The sequence below is a fragment of the Micropterus dolomieu genome, linkage group LG03 (genome assembly GCF_021292245.1).
Source record: "Micropterus dolomieu isolate WLL.071019.BEF.003 ecotype Adirondacks linkage group LG03, ASM2129224v1, whole genome shotgun sequence".
Classification (NCBI taxonomy): Eukaryota; Metazoa; Chordata; class Actinopteri; order Centrarchiformes; family Centrarchidae; genus Micropterus; species Micropterus dolomieu.
The window spans coordinates 4,703,200-4,720,736 of record NC_060152.1 but is presented as its reverse complement, the minus strand read 5'-3'; the positions used below and the strand labels follow the sequence as shown (position 1 = coordinate 4,720,736).

At 41.4% G+C, this 17,537-nt stretch overlaps 1 protein-coding gene across 5 annotated transcripts in view; it reads right to left on the bottom strand.

The window, feature by feature from the left end:
- Positions 1-17,537, bottom strand: part of sema6e (sema domain, transmembrane domain (TM), and cytoplasmic domain, (semaphorin) 6E) — a 154,567-nt gene that overhangs the window by 76,317 nt on the left and 60,713 nt on the right. For 4 of the 5 annotated variants that reach the window (XM_046044530.1, XM_046044528.1, XM_046044531.1 and 1 more), the window contains one exon: positions 10,786-10,960. The gene's annotated coding sequence lies outside the window, so the exon portion shown is untranslated. The remainder of the gene's footprint in view (positions 1-10,785; positions 10,961-17,537) is intronic. The other variant, XM_046044529.1, reaches the window with a different exon arrangement.

The following is a 17,537-nucleotide window of genomic DNA, read 5'->3' as shown; positions in this document are numbered from 1 at the left end:
TATACACACATATACATATACATATACATACACACACACACACACACACACACACACACACGTTTGTAACTAGGGAAAAAACTCCACATTATTGGACTAAACAGTATTTTTTTTTTTTCTTAAACAACTCATGACAAGTCATTTACAGAGCAGATGATCTGGCGGATAAAAAACTATTTAATTTCAGTTGGACTGGAGAATTGATCCCAACCCAAGCTGCATGTATGTTTAGTTATTTTATTAAATTAACTGGCTCTTCAAACTTGTGTGTTTTGACACAACAAGAAACCAACAACAAGTCACTTTCCTATCTTTATCACAGTAATAATAAATCTCACTTCCTTACTTACTAGCAACCTTAACTAAACTGACACCTACACCACAATAATCCTTTCAGCCTCTCTGCCAAGATTTTGTGCAGTTAGCCATTATTTTTGTACAGTTCTCCACTGAACCGTGGCTGCCAGACATTAGTGACACAAAGCCTCTACAGGAAAAAAAACAAGGACACATACCCTGCAACGTAAGCACTGTGTAATAAGGTATTTGTGGTGTCTTCTGTCTGACTGATACAATTGGAGCATGGTATCTTTAAATGTGCAATAGCAAAAGGATGTATGTACCCAGGAAACATATTCCTTTATCCACTAGCGCTATGTGACAGCGCCAGTCATGTCAAATTTTCAAAATGATTCCCATCAGCTGCAAAAGGGAATGAAGAAAGAGATAGCCACCGGACCTGCCTGGCTGTAACAGTCGTCTGGACGTCTGGCCCAATCAATACTCGGAGACGAGCGTCTGCCAGGGTCTCCTGTTACAGCACCTCTGTCCTCATAGCCCACTCAGACTGTTCTGCAGAGAGCCATGTGCTGCTGGCTCCTATCGAAGAAGGGCTTATCACAGAGCAACACAGGAAATGTGATGCCACATAGGGCAGCCGCTGACACTTTAATTTGTCACTGGTGATAGGGTTTGTCAAACTATTCATGGAGTTCATCAGCCACATGGCCTTATTTGCTCACTCCGCAGATGACTTTTCAGCCCTCTTGAGTAATCCTCCACCGTGATGACCTTGATGCACAATCGCCGCATATTTTTCATTATGTACGAGCCTCTGTGGTGCAGGTACCCTGTTGATCATCAGTTCAAGACTATGTGCTGAGTACTGATGAACCTGTATGAGAGCTATCAATAATTGACACCATCACTTGTCTCAAAAAGAACAGTGATAAGATTTTTCAGAGGGGTGTTAAATCTAGCAAGATTAAAATCACACGCAAAAACTCAAAGGCCAAACTGAGAAGGAGATACAAGCTTCCAGGCACATTTACATAGATTTTAGAGACAGAATAATAAATAGAAAGGTAAACAGAGAGGTATTCAGAAAGATTGTTTAGAAGTCTAGGGGGAAGTCTCTCGTGTATTTACGAGACTCCTCAAGTTTCTGAGCAGTCTGCGCATGCTAATTTAAGCTAAAGAAATCAGTACTGTATCCAGAGGGACAATGATGGGCTTTGCAGGTTAACACCAAAGGAATAAATTACCATTATTTGAGAAGCTTTAGTGCTTACGAGTACATATTTACACTACACTTACTACAGTGTCTTGATTTGTTAAGTTTATTTGTTTTTGACTTAAGATGTTTTTATCAGCAGCAGTTATAAATGGTGGTCACAACTGAAGTTTCTTTTTAGGTAACATTCCTTGTATCTGGAGCAAAATCTATGTACATTTGGAGCTGCACTAGGATATTATAATATACTACCTATATTTGTGTTCCGTACTGCATATAGTAAAGGCAAAAGAAGAAAAAAAAAACCTGTTAAATATTGTCCAACAAGCTGGTATAACCCAGGTTTCATTCATAAGTAGGAAACTTTCTATGTTAAATTTGGGAAGCGCAATAGCGCCCTAAAATAAATCTGAAGGTCTCATGCAAAATGAAGCAATAGATTGCACTTAGCCTGGATGCTGAACTGTACGTAATGGCTTTTTTTTTTGTTTGCTCATGTGAGTGTGTGTGTAAGTATCCTACCACACAACCAAGAACCATAAACACTCTCTTCAATGTGCACAATTGTGTGAATGTTTTCGGTTTCTTGATTTTTGTTCAACTTTGTGGCCTGGATGTCATCCAAAATCAAACAAATGTGTTTTAAAGGAATTGCCAAAGATATCTGTATGTGTATGTATTTTAAGAAAGTGTATGCTCAAAAACAAATAACTCAATTTAAATGTCATAAATTGCTCATTGTTCTAAGTAAAAATTCATTCTAAAGTTTAGTAGAGGCTACAAGGAGGCTTAGCTATTGGAGTTAGACAAATCAAGTGGACATTTTATAGCAAAACCTGTTTCAATTTTCATATGGGCAGCTGTCACCATTTTTCAAGTCTGTCCTAAAACATTATGCTTTAATAACGGCATTCCACTGTATCACGATTAAAAACTACTGGTATTCACAAATGAGGCATTTCTCTAGAAGAGGAAGAAAGTAGATTCACTTTAATCTATGTGATTTCATTTCCTTGCTTCTGTCTCAGTGATGTGGAACAGCAGATGTCTTCTCTCTGTGCTTAAGCCCTTTGGCCATATGCTCTTGCCACCCGCACCGTGACACAGAGGGTTTTTAATCAGTCTTCTCAATGACGAAGCACATTCGTCATTAAAAACACAAGGCATTGAAGCTTGTTTCAGGCCATCACCTTCAAGTTTTTTGGCTACAGCTAGGGCCGAGGTCACAACAACTATTGAAGGAAAAAAAACTGAGCATAGCATTAGGCAGGCAACGGAGTCAAACTCAGCTCACAATCCCAGCTATATCAGCTCATAGCAGCTGATCACAAGCCAGCTGATGCCTCAGCTGATTGGCAAATGTCATACAAGGTGCCTTATTTATGCTGCTTTACCCTACCTACCCTTGCTGCCTCCTCTGCAAGCCGCTTCCATCTCAGCACCTCCTGCTGTGTCTGATTAATCAATGTAATTTCTGTTTGGGGGGTGGGGGGTGGGGTCTTTGCTGCTGTTCGCCCTGCCTTAGGCTTTCCATGCATGCACATGGATGGGCAGAGGGGTCCCAGAGCTTCACAGCCAAACATAACTTACTGCAGATTGACATGAAAGTTCTCTTTGACTGAAGTGGTCCTGACTAAATTTGAAGTTCTGTTTATGATTGTGTGGCTTTCTGATGTATTTGAGCTGGCTGGATGCTGATACTATCCACAACACAATTTTCTCTTGGTTTGGATAAAGAGTGCATTTAGATGACTCACACCTTGAAGTCAATAATAATAATTCAGCAAGATTGAGTTGTAGAACAAAACTAAGTAACTAATAACTAAACCTGTGGCATGCAACTATTGTATGGCATCTGGTTTAGACAACCATGGAAACAGGGCTAATGTGATGTGAAAATGTCCTACAACCAATGCTTTTATATCATAAAGTCCAAAAAAATCACTGCTTCACTTTGGCAAGCACGGGCAGCGAGACCGTGTCAGGCTGACAAGTGCACATCTAAAGAATAGAGATCCTTTTCCACGTCAAGCAGCTATTTTGGATCTCAGCCAACTGTCCAAATAGATCAATTTTAATGTGCACAGGAGTTATCTGAGGGGTGAAACTGACAACTTTAATGGGCAAATATATGAACTTTATTATAATTGAATTAATTTGGGTTTTGCCCTCAAAGTAAACATTATTCAATAGCATAGAACATTACCATAAATTACACTTAATTTGAAACTAACTCTAAAATAAGATTCACTATTTTTTGACCTTTGCGTGTTGTTTAAGACAAAACTGTATTAAACTGTTGACCCTTTGCTCATTTGAATTGTAATTATAAACAGCCTTGAGTCGACTTTGGAGGGCTTCCTGACTTTCACCTCAACTTCAAGTGATCTCACCCTCATTATCCAAATGTACAAAATGAGTCAAACCTGAGCACAGGGATGAATTTGCTTATGGATGACAGGATTGAGGTCAAAGTATACATCCACAGCACCTGAATAATGTTCCAAACACAGATGTCTAGGCTGAGTGGTGTGCAGTAGGGCTGTTTGTAGGACACTGTAGAAGAAGTTACGCTCCTTTTAGAGAGATTTCTTTCCCATTACAGGCGGATGATTTATTTAAACTCGGCTGCAGATTTGTTTTTGCACTCCATGTTCTGGGAGCTTTTTTGTTTTTCTATGAATATGGCAATGTAAACACTAGTCCTGGTTATGGGGACTAAGGCCTGCAGATTGTTTGTGCTGACAGTGAAAGAGATGTTATCACAAACAGAGGGCTGTTTTTCCACTCACAGCTTGCTGTCTGTGCTCCAGCATTGACACGCAATTGTATTGGTGTGTGTTCTTGTAACAAACGGGCCCCTGTCCAGTATCTTGGAGTGTGGAAATCTCAAAACATTGTTTCGAAGCTGGCTAGTTTCACTAGCCCTGAGAAGTTGCATCACCTCAGCTTTCCCATGTGAGGATCATTAGTCGTTGACAAACATGGAAGTCAGCAAAAAGTTTCTTTGAAGTTTAAATATTAGTCTGAAATGGAGTCGATAACGTTCTCCCTGTAGTTATAAAGCTCATCAGATCACTGTTGAAAAGCAGCTCAAATGGTGATCAATAATTATTCTTTTCACTGCTTCAGAGGAAAATCCTGAAAGGGCGTCAACCATTTGAGAACTCTGCTCTTGTGTTTTCTCAGTTTCTCTTCATGTATCTTTTATCTTTTCTCTGGCGGGCCGAAGTGCTGAGGGAGCACCACAACTCCCACACAGATGACTCTGCAGATGCCTGTTAGGAAGGCAGGAAATATATCACATATGCTGATCGATATCCTCTGCTTAGAGCTTGAAGGTTCACTGAATATTAAGCATCCGTGGGAAAGTTTCCTGTCGCGTTTCAGGTGAAGAGATCTAAAGCCAGCAATTATCCTCCCCTCCCGCCCACAGAGTGAACGCAAACTCCTTTTTAAAAACCCATATTTTTATGGTTAACTCTTTTTGGAGCCTTAATTTGATTAGGCAGATTGGTTTTCTCTGTCGTTACTTTATAAAAGAGTTGATTATGTTCACTTACAATTGTGATAGGTAGCTGTTAATCTACAAACAGAAGCTAGCATGCCTCAGTATCCAAAAAGATACCAATTAACACCCAAGTGATGTGGTTACTTAAAAACCTTGGTTGCATGTTGATTTTGAATACACCAGCATCTGTGGTGCTTTACTGAGGCAGCCCACAGATATTAACACCAAATGTCTTGGCCAAACCACTTTTATAAGAGTTGCTGAGAATGCCAGCTAACTATCTGGCTAGTTGGGTGTCAGCTGCAGACAGACAGTGACTGGTGAACAGCCTGAACAGTCTCAGTCAGACTGAGACTCAAATATGTTACTCAATATGAGACTCTTAAGTTTGACCAGTGTAACTATTAGTATTGTGAAATGAAACAGTGTATTGACTGCAGTTTGACCAGATTTTACTGAGAGATAGTAAAGGGGGAATGAGAGTTTTTTCCATGCTTGCTAATTTGTCAGGTAAACAATTCAATGTTATGTAGTTGAATGTGTTCAAATGGCACTGTGAGGAAACTGAATGTGAATTGTATTACCAGGACATCCAGGGAGTTAAAATGATCACTGTATTGCTGACTTGGTGGTGCTCTGAAGAGCTAAGCTTGTGAACTGTTTTATATTCCTGCACCAAGACAAATCTCAGCAAGCTCACATCAACCTGACCTATGAAGTTTTCTGCAAAAGGGTCAAGAGGACCAACATTAGCAAGTAAAGCTCTGTTTGTTGACCTTTAAGAAAGATTGTCCCTTCATTTAAAAATTTTCTCCTCCTGTGAGCACTGTTCCCTGGCAGCCCCATGTGATTTTTGCTAACATGGGTGTATTTTTAAAATCCCTGCTCAACGCAGTCGAAAAGAAATGCCAAATGGGGAACATATTCACATCCCTGGGACACAGCCTAATGAGCAATGCCAGTCCTGTCAGACAAACTATGATCTTACCAGAAGTCATGTTGCAATGAAAAACAGCCATGGGGATTTTAGTCAAGCTGTAGCAAAACCTTGTGGGTAAACATTGTTAAGACAGCATCTCTGTAAATAGAACAGCCTGCTTACATGTACAATACATCAGTGATGGAATGTGCCCCTATGGTAGGCTATGTGATGCAGCTCCCCGAGTCCCACCAGCCTACCATTAGTCTGAGCTCGGTCTCTCTGTCAAATCCCTCAGCATCCCCTCGCCTCTTCAAGCGGAGCCAAGCGGAGAGCCTCTGACAGTTAGCAAGCGACTCCGCTGCACACATCATTGATACTAATGGGGACGGAAGTCTGGTGTAGGGTGGCATGTGTGTCAGAGTTTGCTGGGGTGTATGTGCTCATGGGGTAACCAAAGTCAGGATTACACAAGTGGAGCATGTGTGGTTGCTCTGCAGCACAGAGATCAATTCATGTCGCTGCAGCAAATGGCATGACAACCAGTCTCCTCCCCATCACCATCTGCCTCCTCTGTGCCAATTTGTCACAGCACATCCAAGTGTGGCCATGCCCTCATTTAACATTGAGCAAGAGCACGACTCAGGGAAGAATATGAGGAAGAAAGGGAAGGAAGACGAAAATAAGGACATTGACAAAGACCGCCACCCTCGGGGCGAACAGGGAGAGAGATCAACTGGGGTTTATTAGAGGGCAAACACAAGAAATATTCACACAGGTCGTCCAGGTGACTCACTTGTCTCAGGTACAAACCACATACCTGCAACACCCCAGAAATCTGGACCGGGACCTTTGTCACATGCCTCCTCTCTCTGCCAGTCATTCCTGTCTGATAACCCCCCAAAAATCTAAGAATTACGAAAAAACTGCATTCTTAGTGTGGCAACGTTTGAGAAACTAGTAAGAGACAGTTGGACTAGATTTTAAAAAGTATCCAATCAAAAAAATCCCACACCTCCCTTCAGGCCTTCCTCCAAAACACATGTTCATGTGCAGAGAGTGCAAAGGCAGAGTGCATCTAGTTAGACAGGCAGGTAGCTAATTACAGTCCTGCAACAGCGACAGATACCAGATTTTTTTCATTTTCGTGTCAGCATTTGAGTTATTCATTGATTTTTGGATTTAAAGAGAATTTCAACAAATACAACAAAAAATGCCAGGGCTCAACGTTAAACTTTTTTTGCTACTGGTCCCACCGGCCTAAAGACATTTTTTATTGTCCCTCCTTCCAAACGTGTTTAATCGTTTATTAAATACATCCTGGATATAAAAAAAAAATACAAAATATGTAATCACAGTTAAAATTATGAAAAGGTTTACAAAACAATTTACTTTTAAGACAAAACATACTAACAGACTCAAACATGATGTGCTCTCCTGCTGACAGCCATTTATGAAAAGTGTACAGAGCAGCGGACACGAGTCGCCTTTATCCTGATGAACAGGTTGCCATGGTAGCAACCTGTCAATCACAAGGCAGTCCTATCCAAAAGCATACGCTGCATTATCGTCTATTTTCCCCTAAATAGGACCATAATATACTAAATGCTGTGTTGAAGGAGACTTGAAACTAGCGACTGAGACTATAAACTCATTTAAAAGTGTTTACTGAGGTAATAAATCAGCTGAGACGTAGCAACATTTTACCATTATTTCTGATGGAACTCGCCCCCTGCTGGCCGTTAGAGAGAATGCAGCTTTACGTTCCATCTGCATGGTTTCACTTTCGACCCAGAGGTTGCCGTATGATTGAGATTAGAGAAATAACATTTGACAACCATCGGTGCGCGCCAAGAGCTGCAAAACAACTGCAGGATGTTGAGTTTCATTTATTTTTTAAAAATACTAATGTTTTTGCACTGGCCCGATCGGGCCACCGAGTTGCTAGTTCAACTGTCCCGACGTAATGTTTTACTGGCCCCGGGCCATCAGGTCACAGTTATTGTCAGGCCCTGAATGCCCTGGAAATAAAGTGCCTACCCCAGCTTTAATTCAGTGGATGTGCTTGTAAAGTTGTGCAAATTGAGACAGAGGGCAGGGTTTACCAACAGTAAAAGTTTTGGTTTGGTATAACAAAGATCTTCTGTTTTTTCCTGTAAAGCATGTGGGCTATGAAATGCTCATACATCTGAAATATGCATCAAACTATGCTTCACTTACAGTGGGAAGGACACAGATCCTGCATTGTCGAGTGAGTGGGTGACAAGATATGAAAGCAATGCCACTCAGTTTTTTTCTGCCCCGATCCCTCGCACACATTTTTGGCATGATAATACCTCTATTCAACTCAGCGGTCTGATCATGTTTCACGCCTGTGCACCCGCATTGACTGCTGTTCTGTCCCATTTCACCCCTTTTGATAAGTCTTTGTGTCATCAATAATGACAGGCAGAAAATGCCCGTCCACATCAGGGCCCTCATGCCACCACAATGCCAGCGATGCAGTTCAACACCTCACTCCTATTTACTCAAGCTTCTTACCAAAACATCATGTGTTGTGTCCCTTCTGTCAGCAGAGAGCAATGCAAAAGTGGCGGGCTTCCATTTACTTTGACTGACGCACAATACTCCACAATGGCCCCGTGTTGCACATACGGCCAGCCAAAAGAGGGATCTCAGCACAATAGTGGTGCTTTGAAAGGGGGCATTAATAAAGACATTGCCCAACGTGAGCATTTGTACTGTCAAGTTGCTGCAAATAGGAGCTCAAGGGGACAATGCCTCAGCTAGCCCTGGAAAAACAATGTGTTTTTGTTACATAAAGCATTTCTACATGTTCGTTTGTCTACCTGGGTGTGTGAGGCAGAGCTGTGATTGAAAGCTCTCGAGAGTCCTTTTGCCACTTTGGAAAAACACTTCAAAATCATGACCTGCACTGGCTAATACAATCAGGTATGGTGTAATAGGGGAAGGCCATTAACTGACAGACAGTTTTCTCTCCATTAATGTGGCCAATATCAGCCTCAATTTGTGAACTTGAAATTATAGCACACAAATGATGTCATTGTTTCCTACATTCACCTCAACAACCCAAAATATTGTGAGGAATTTCTGCGAATGACTGTGTGAATAAAACATGGAGAAATGTTAGACAGACCTTCACACCAACACTAAATGTGTTGGTAAAAATTAGTGACACAGAAAGATTGCACAAAATAACTTTTATAACGTTAAGGGAATATAATCACTATTTTCATAATACTGTTTAAAATTATATTGTGAAGAAACTACAGTGAATACTTTGCAGCTCCCTTTGGCTTAACAGAGCTTTATAAGAGTTTTAGCTGATTGTTTAGTTGTCTTGTCTACAACTTTAATGTTTTGGTTTGCTCTCACAGCGTTGTTTTCAAGTCATTTTTAGAAAAAAAAGCTATAAAAACCCACTAAACTATCTGCTCTGCACCAAATGGCACACAGACAAAGTTAGCGACTAGTTGTTGAACATAGCGGGGCATTTATCAGCTAAAGAGACAGATATTTCACTCAGGAGTTGGTAGGGACCAAAAACAGAGATAAAAGAGTGTGAATATCAGACTTACAATCTCCAACTTAAAAGCTGATTATAAACAAATCCTTTATTGCAGCTTTAAATATGGCAAAGTGAAATAAAATACCTGAGTACAAAAGACATAGCTTTTATACAAATTCATTTTGTGCGGTCTTCAATTGTGCAAAGTAGGCAAGCTAGCAAGCTATAATATTTTAGAAATTAGTAAAAAGTATCCAGTGCTCATGAAATACTATCAAATGCTATTCTGTTTCTTAGATGCCATTATTTTCTCAATCAAGTCAGATCAATTCTGGTTACTGTTTAAAAGAGATTTTTGTATTTGTGTTTTTGCCTGAGCTCTACTCCATGGTTTGAAGTAGGCCAAGCTCAGTTGGAAAGAGGGAATGCCTCATTCCTGTACACAGCAATCAAAATCTGAATTTCACAGTTGTTCGACTGTTTGCTGATGTTGCCATGAAGTTTCCATTGCCACTCAAATCTGATCAAACCACACCCACACAGCTTGTTTGAGTGTTAGGAATGCTAAACTCTTATTAAATAACGTGATCTTGGATGTTGGCTATAACATTCATGCCAGAGGGACAAGGCCATCAAATAAAACAATATGTTTAAGTGCACAGAAATTATTAATTTATGTTATGGGTTAAGAATGATTTTATATTTACTTTTTTTTTTTCTAATTTATTAATGTTGGTCAATAACCATAACCATTCATCAGGGATGCTGAAAGTCAGTCAAAGTTAAGGGGTGCTGACAGAGGGATAGTGAGGATCTTTAGGAGCAGAATGTGGGCCGGTGCATAATCAAAGTGGGTAAACACCTCTTGTTTGGGCTGCTCAAGTGGCTCACAGAGCGACTCAGTGAAATCAAACCCAACATGTGGGCAGCACTTGATGTTTCCCACTAAGTATTAAAATCTCTACAAAAGACACTCGTGTCTAAAAACTGTATTTGCAGGAAAGAGGCAGAAGAGAAAGCTGCAAAATCAGCTGGCGAAGTGTGGGCGGGGCATCAAAGCCACTGTGGCTGCAGGGCATATCATTTTTTGAGGGCATAAGGCCAAACTGGGGGGGCACAGCGGCCATGGCCTCTGCAAAAATTCCTGCCCTGGACACCATATTGAACTCTAATTTAAAGCCTAATGGTTTTGCTTTTCCCAAAACCACAACATGGTCTAAAAGACAAAGACCATCTCCAAATAGCTGGTGGAATTTAAGGTGTATATAATGCAAATAAACTAAAAAAATAAAGTGAATCATAACCACACTTACAGACTGGTTTTGTCACGTCCAATGATCCACCAACCTTTAGCTCCTCCTACTTCTCTCAGGAAGTGACCTCAGCAGAGCGGGTGTAAGAGGCTGGGTATTGAGGTTTGGGTGGTTGGTGGGGTGTCACCCCCTTTGAGGTTCCTCCCCTATGAAAGTTCAGCCTTCAGCAAACTTCCTGTGACAACAAAACAGGGGAAAAAAACATGAGTGGAGTATCATAAGAGGAACAGCTTTACTGCAAACACATTCCTAAAAAAAGTCTCTTTTTGCTTAAACAGGGCCACTGACCCACAGAGCCCCCATGGAGAGGGGCTCTATGTCCTCTTAGTGTAATCTCATCAGTCTGCTGTCAAAACATCAGAACAAACACAAGCAAAGAGGCCATAAATAGAGCCAGATGTGCTGGGTTTCAGGTCCAAACATGGTGATGATAGGAAGAGGGCTAAGGAGGTTTATGGGTCTAGAAGAAGCTTGTTTTCCCTACTTAATATTATAAATACTATGAAACCATGTCCTTTTATAATTACATGCCAAAATATCCATGTTTAGTTTAATGAGACTTTACTATAATTAAAACATTAAGTGTTTGTTTGCTAAAATATAAGCAAACATGATACCAAAGTGTGTGTTGACGTCTCTATATACTGACAACAAATATAACTATGAATTCATAAATATTCAGTTTCTATGTCCAAACCTTCGCCCACACTCTTTGTGTCTATATACTAAGTGTCAGCAATCTTACTGTTGACCAAATGCAACATGGGGTTTAACATGCTTACACTTTTGGTAAACTGCATGGGCACAGAACTGACAATATGAAGGAAATTCTGTGTCGAGTAATTGGACTAATGTACCTGAGCATGTCTGCTGCAAAGACAAACAATCATCAAAAATGAAACAGCATGAGAAGCAGTGTGGTAGAAAGATATTAGTGTACAGGTGGACCTAATAAACCTGAACAGTGCAGGCTTCTTAGGTCTCTTACCGTTCATCAAATTTGCTGGTTACTTTTAAAAAAAAAAAAAAAAAAATACTCTCTGCTGAGACTCATTCGTGCACCACAGCTGGGTTTACACAAGCACTGCTCTGTCGTCAGCTCACCTCACCAACTGTACTGTCATCCTTTAACCAGCCCCCCCATAGAAAAACCATGTTGCACTTTCAGCAAACACACGCACGTTATCTCTGATGAGAGTGGTGACTAATGGCAAGTGGTCCATAGATTTTCTTTAACCCACCGTACCTCCTACGCAGACCTTTTCCAGCTATGTACCTACACCGTCATGGCACACAAATGAGGAGGGGGGGCTGGAGGTTGTAGCCGCAGAGTGATTCCTCACATCCTATTGCCATGAATAAAGCATGTCCAGCTCACTGACTCACTTGCTGCATTGCTTTCCCAATCCCTCATGAATGAAGCAGCTGACTGCAGCTGCTGTGAGCTCAACACCACCGCTGACTCCCACCGTGGCTTCATAAAACCTCTGAAGGCCTGTAAATACTTTACCCCAGCCTTCTGCAAATTAAGCAGAGCGATGCGACAGCCTTGGCATGCTGGCTTATGGTAACTTAACCTGTGTGGTGTAAAGACAGGGGGGTTGCGCTAAAGTCAGAATGCATGGCTGGTAAGCGGAAAGGTTGTGGCCGCCTTGCCAAATGACACCAGGTCTTAGTCATGGGAAGTGGGTTGGTGGAGTAAAGAGTGATGTCAACTCTGAAATTGTATTTAAAGATTACTAGGCTCTTTTACACACAACCTCTGACCACTTACTTCCACCTTCCCACACACCGATCGCATTGTGGATAGGCCACAGCTGTTTCTCTTGTCAAAAATCATCACCATCAATAAGGCTGGGAGAATGGGTTGAAATCAATATCACATCGTCTTTTTTCCAACCAACAGTCCGAAATCCAGATATTAAGTTTACAGCAATATCGCACAGCTGGAACAAGGTCCTGGAGATAGCTACTGTATCGGAACTACCACAGAAGGGCCAATAGGGCCATTTGAGCCAAGTGTGTGTGTGTGTGTGTGTGTGTGTGTGTGTGTGTGTGTGTGTGTGTGTGTGTGTGTGTGTGTGTGTGTGTGTGTGTGTGTGTCTTTTCAATGCGACAGCATCACATCTGTACAATATGCTGTCACGAAATTTACAGGTGTAGTTGATTTCAAAATGCAGGCAGAGTTTGAGGATGGATGTGGTCCAAGAAAGGGCGCCACAAGTAGGGGGTAGGAAGTAAGGAAAGGGCCACTGCCTCCCCCACTTTATGCCCCTGGCAGATGGTGTGATCCCATCGCAAGTTGAATCAGTTTTTCCAAGTAATTTTCGATCAAGCCAAATAACGGTTACCGGAATACCGGATTATTTAAAATCATCAATTGATCATATAATGATTAGATTCCTCTGAAAGTTGATATCGAATTATCTTGAACAGCACGTCCTTAACAACATCAACAACATGTAGACTGCATAATCAACATGATAGCAGGTGCTGGCACACAAGTTCAATAAATTCAGGTTAGCAAATTCATTTAAAAGAGGACACAGGAAGGCCCTGTGTCTGTCTGTTGGAGCTAAAAGCTAAGAGAGAGCAAGAAAGTTTTTTTATTCAGTGCCCCCCAGCCTGCACAGAGTAGGTTCCAATATCGATTTTAGTGAATGAGAACAGCTGGTGGGACTATTATCAACCTCTGTAACTTCAGCTGCTGGGGCTATTTGATTGGGTGCTCATAGAACGCATAGGAGACAAAGGATAATGTTGCTATGATTGTTTCATTGTCCCACTGCGATCATTGTGCCCCAGCATTAGTGGCATCCTATAATTTCTAATCTCATTTCTAGATATAGTCCCGCAGAGGGCCCCCCCTTATCCTGCCATAATAGCTGTGAGGTGAGCCCCATTAACCAAATGAGCTTTTCAGAGCACAACATTCCTATTAACACCAACACAATCACTCATTTCCTTCAAACGTGCACCATGAGCTTCCCTGCAGACTCATGCGCCACCAAGCAAACATCTCGCTTGTAGCATTTTTGGATCTATTCAACTTCCCCTGAGCATATGTGGTAAAATTATTCCTGTACCAAAATTACCTTAAAGCCCCCTAAACAGATTCATCCCACACACACTGACACACCACATTCCCATCTCCACTTTAACTACGCTCAAAATTTCCCTATAGGTCTTGCAGTGCTCACTGGGTTGTGGTAGTGATCAATGGCCCCTGGCTGTGGACGTCAGGGGGGCCCTGTGCTCCAGGAATGGAGGTATTAATAATGCAAGGTCCAGGCCTGTCATATCCTCCATTAGCACTGAGGAGGCAGGAGGCCCAATGGCTGATTGATTACTAATTAGATTAATTGCAGTCTTTTAGAAAAGGAGGGGAATGTAATAGACTGGGGGTCTAACAAGTGCGAGGGTAGAGGAGCCTGGCCGGTTGGAAAATATCCACTCATAGTGAGTAAAAAAATACTTTTCAGATTAGGAATGCATGTTTCTCCTCTGAGATGAACGTACAAGTCAGCAAAGAATTGCCCCAGTCTGTTTAATAAACAAGAATTCAATCAAAGTCCAACGGACTACCTATTACTTTAAAAATGTCTAATAAATTGCTCAATTCTCTGCAGGTCTCTCTCCATCTGCACCTGCGAACAGCAAAAGAAAACTACTCAGCTGCACTGACCATACTGCTAACTGACACTGGTGTTATTTGCGGTTTTCATTTGAGACAATTTCCCCCGCCCATTCCCACATTTGTGTCTTGTTAGCTATCACTATCTGGAAAACATGACATGATAAGGCCCACTACTCTCCAGTTTTCATGTAATGTGTGTAATGATTGCTGAACACAGCCATTTGCTAAAGGGTGCAGAGGTGTACTTTGGAGATAAAACTAATAAAACACACATCAAAAGATGTGGCATACATATTGGAGTCTGAAGGGAAAACTGCTAAATCACTATGTTTTCTTCCACAATGTGTTTTCTGATCCATTTTAAAGTTGTTCAAGATACTAATTATTGTTCTAACTCAGTTTAGAATTAAATTAGTTTGCCAGTATTCTGGACTGATACTTTCCTTTGATTAAAAACCAATTAGTGGCCACTTTGTGTCATTGCACAACCTCCAACATGATAAATGTGATGCATTTTTGTTTGAGGACATATTTATTGCAGAATTGATCAGGGCTAAACTGGCAGTCTGCGGGACATTCTTATACTTAATTTCAATTATCCTTGCTTTCAATTAAGGATGTCTCGTGGACAAAAACATTTTGGAAACTTTTTTTTTTTTAATTAATCCTGATATTAGGCTTAAAAATCAAAGTTATCCAAGCCCTGTATCGACATCACTGCTGCCATTATTTCTGTCAAAATCACATCTTCATTCCCAACAAGTGGTGAGGCAGACATGCATGTGGAACACAAAGCTAATTGGTACATTGGTATGGCCACACTCATTACATACACCCACACTCAACATAAATAGCCTCACACTTCAGAGGGGATAATGCCTTCCAAATAGGGAGCTGCATATTTGTCTCAGCCTGCCTCTGCACCAGCAGACCAAGGCAAGTTGTATCCTGCTCTGCTGGTTCTCTTGCCAACCTCGGGGGAGAACAATCCCGGCATGAATTGGTATGTTTAGTACAGTAACTGTGCCATTTCTGACTTCTGGAAACCAGTGATTTACTTCCAAGAAGCCTGCAGAAGACACGCAATTGGCCAGATTGCAAAAAAACTATTATGGTGCAATGCAGTCTGTTGTCCATGTCCATTTTACAACTCTGACATAATTATGTCAACTGTAATGGGTGGTGGACAACCAATGATGCACTTCGTCAACATAGGGCCTGTTTTTGTGGACCTCTTATCTCATGTCATCATCATTAGGAGACTGGTCTTTATCAGTCTCTTTGACAGTGAGATGGGTCTTCACACTTTCTTGTCACAAATGAGTTCTTGAGGGGATGTCAGGCCGAAGTGATATATTAGACCTGTTAATTAATTCGCTCTCCCATCCTGCTGGGAGGCAGTTCTGAGTCAGTCCCTCATCTGACAAAGTTCATCACTGTTCAACTCTGTGGCAGAAAATGTCTAAAGATGGGATTTATTTGGACTGCCAGCACTGGAATCTGTTGGCACGTCATCCCAAAGGACAATAACGCCAGCACATTCATTCGCCATTCAGAAACGGTCAAGAGTTGCCATTGGCCTTTAGGACTGTGATCAGACACAAAAAGACTGGGAGTAGAACTAAAATAGCATCTAACTTTTATAATCAGGACAAGAAATCTGAAAATCACCTGAAAATCTTAAAACAAACCAGCCCAATAAACAAAACCCAGTTCTTTTGGTACTTTTGAAGAAAGCAGGTATTGTTGACCATCTTGAATGTCATCCACACCTTTACCAAAATCAAGGTAATGCAAAAATACTCATAATTACACTCACGCACGCACTTTGTGATCCACTACTTGCAGTAACTTCAACGCTATTGTCGCTGAGAGACAATAAACCACCGAAATAAATGTTTCTCTTTCCCCAATACATAATTTCTACAAAATTATACTGATGACTGTTTGTTGACTGAGTTTGTCTTTCAGCCTTCAGTTCTCTCTGTCTTGGTCCCCCACTGACATCTCCTTCCGTAAGCCCAAGGCTGCCTCCTACTTCCTCCTCCCAGCCCCCGTGGCTCACTGCAGTGACGACATGCTGTGCTAATTGAAAGCGACCCTGACTCGTCCTTTTTCCAAACCGCTCTGGCAGATGCCCTGTTGTTTTTCCCTCCGCCGGTGGTTGACAACTGGCCTTTCAGCTGTGGTGCTCTGCGGCGTGAACTCCGGCCTCACAGTGTCGGGCACTCGCCTCTCTCTCTCTGTAAACACAAGGCCAGGTCCAAAGCCACACTGAGTGGGCGAAAACTGCAGACTTGGCCCTTTTCTTCCTGCAGCATTGGTTGTTAATTGTAACAGACATTTGTGAGGTCAAAATTTAATAAATAAGTGGAAGCAGTGCTCAGGATGTTAAAAATTTGCTTTTGGTTAGGTTGCTTCTTGCAAGTATAACTGATGTATAAAACTGTTTACACAATAAAGAGATCTACAATTTGAAATTCAATGAAGATGCAAACAATTCCAAGCTATTTTCCTTACTCTGAAGGACAAAAGCACAAACACTAACCTAATAGATGAGCTACAGCTGCAGCACAGACAACATGATTAGATTCTCCTCACACTTAATTCCTTTATCAAAAAGCAGTGATATTCCACTAAAACAAAACGCTTGTACCTGCAGTGTTTCAATAGAGGTGGGCTGCTCTTATCACCCTCACTGAATAGGACTGGGGCCCATAATGTAATAGCCTAGCAGCGCGCTCATAAATCACCAGAAGAGGCTGTATGCCACATACACTGACACTCCCAATCTGCCAACCTGTGTCTTTATTAAAGAGCACATAATACTAAAAGGCACCTTTTTTCTACAGTCACCCTGCTATTAAACACCTCAACTCACATTTATGCAAACACAGAAATATACACTTTTCTTAGCACAAATATATTTGTCAGAGTGTGTGTGTGTGTGTGTGTGTGTGTGTGTGTGTGTGTGTGTGTGTGTGAGTGTGTGTGTGTGTGTGTGTGTGTGTGTGTGTGAAAGAGAGACTGTGAGTCAGTCAGTCAGACAGCAATTCTTCACAATTGCCCCCCCCGTCAGACATGCATCAAATTGGATGTATGAATGTTATTAATA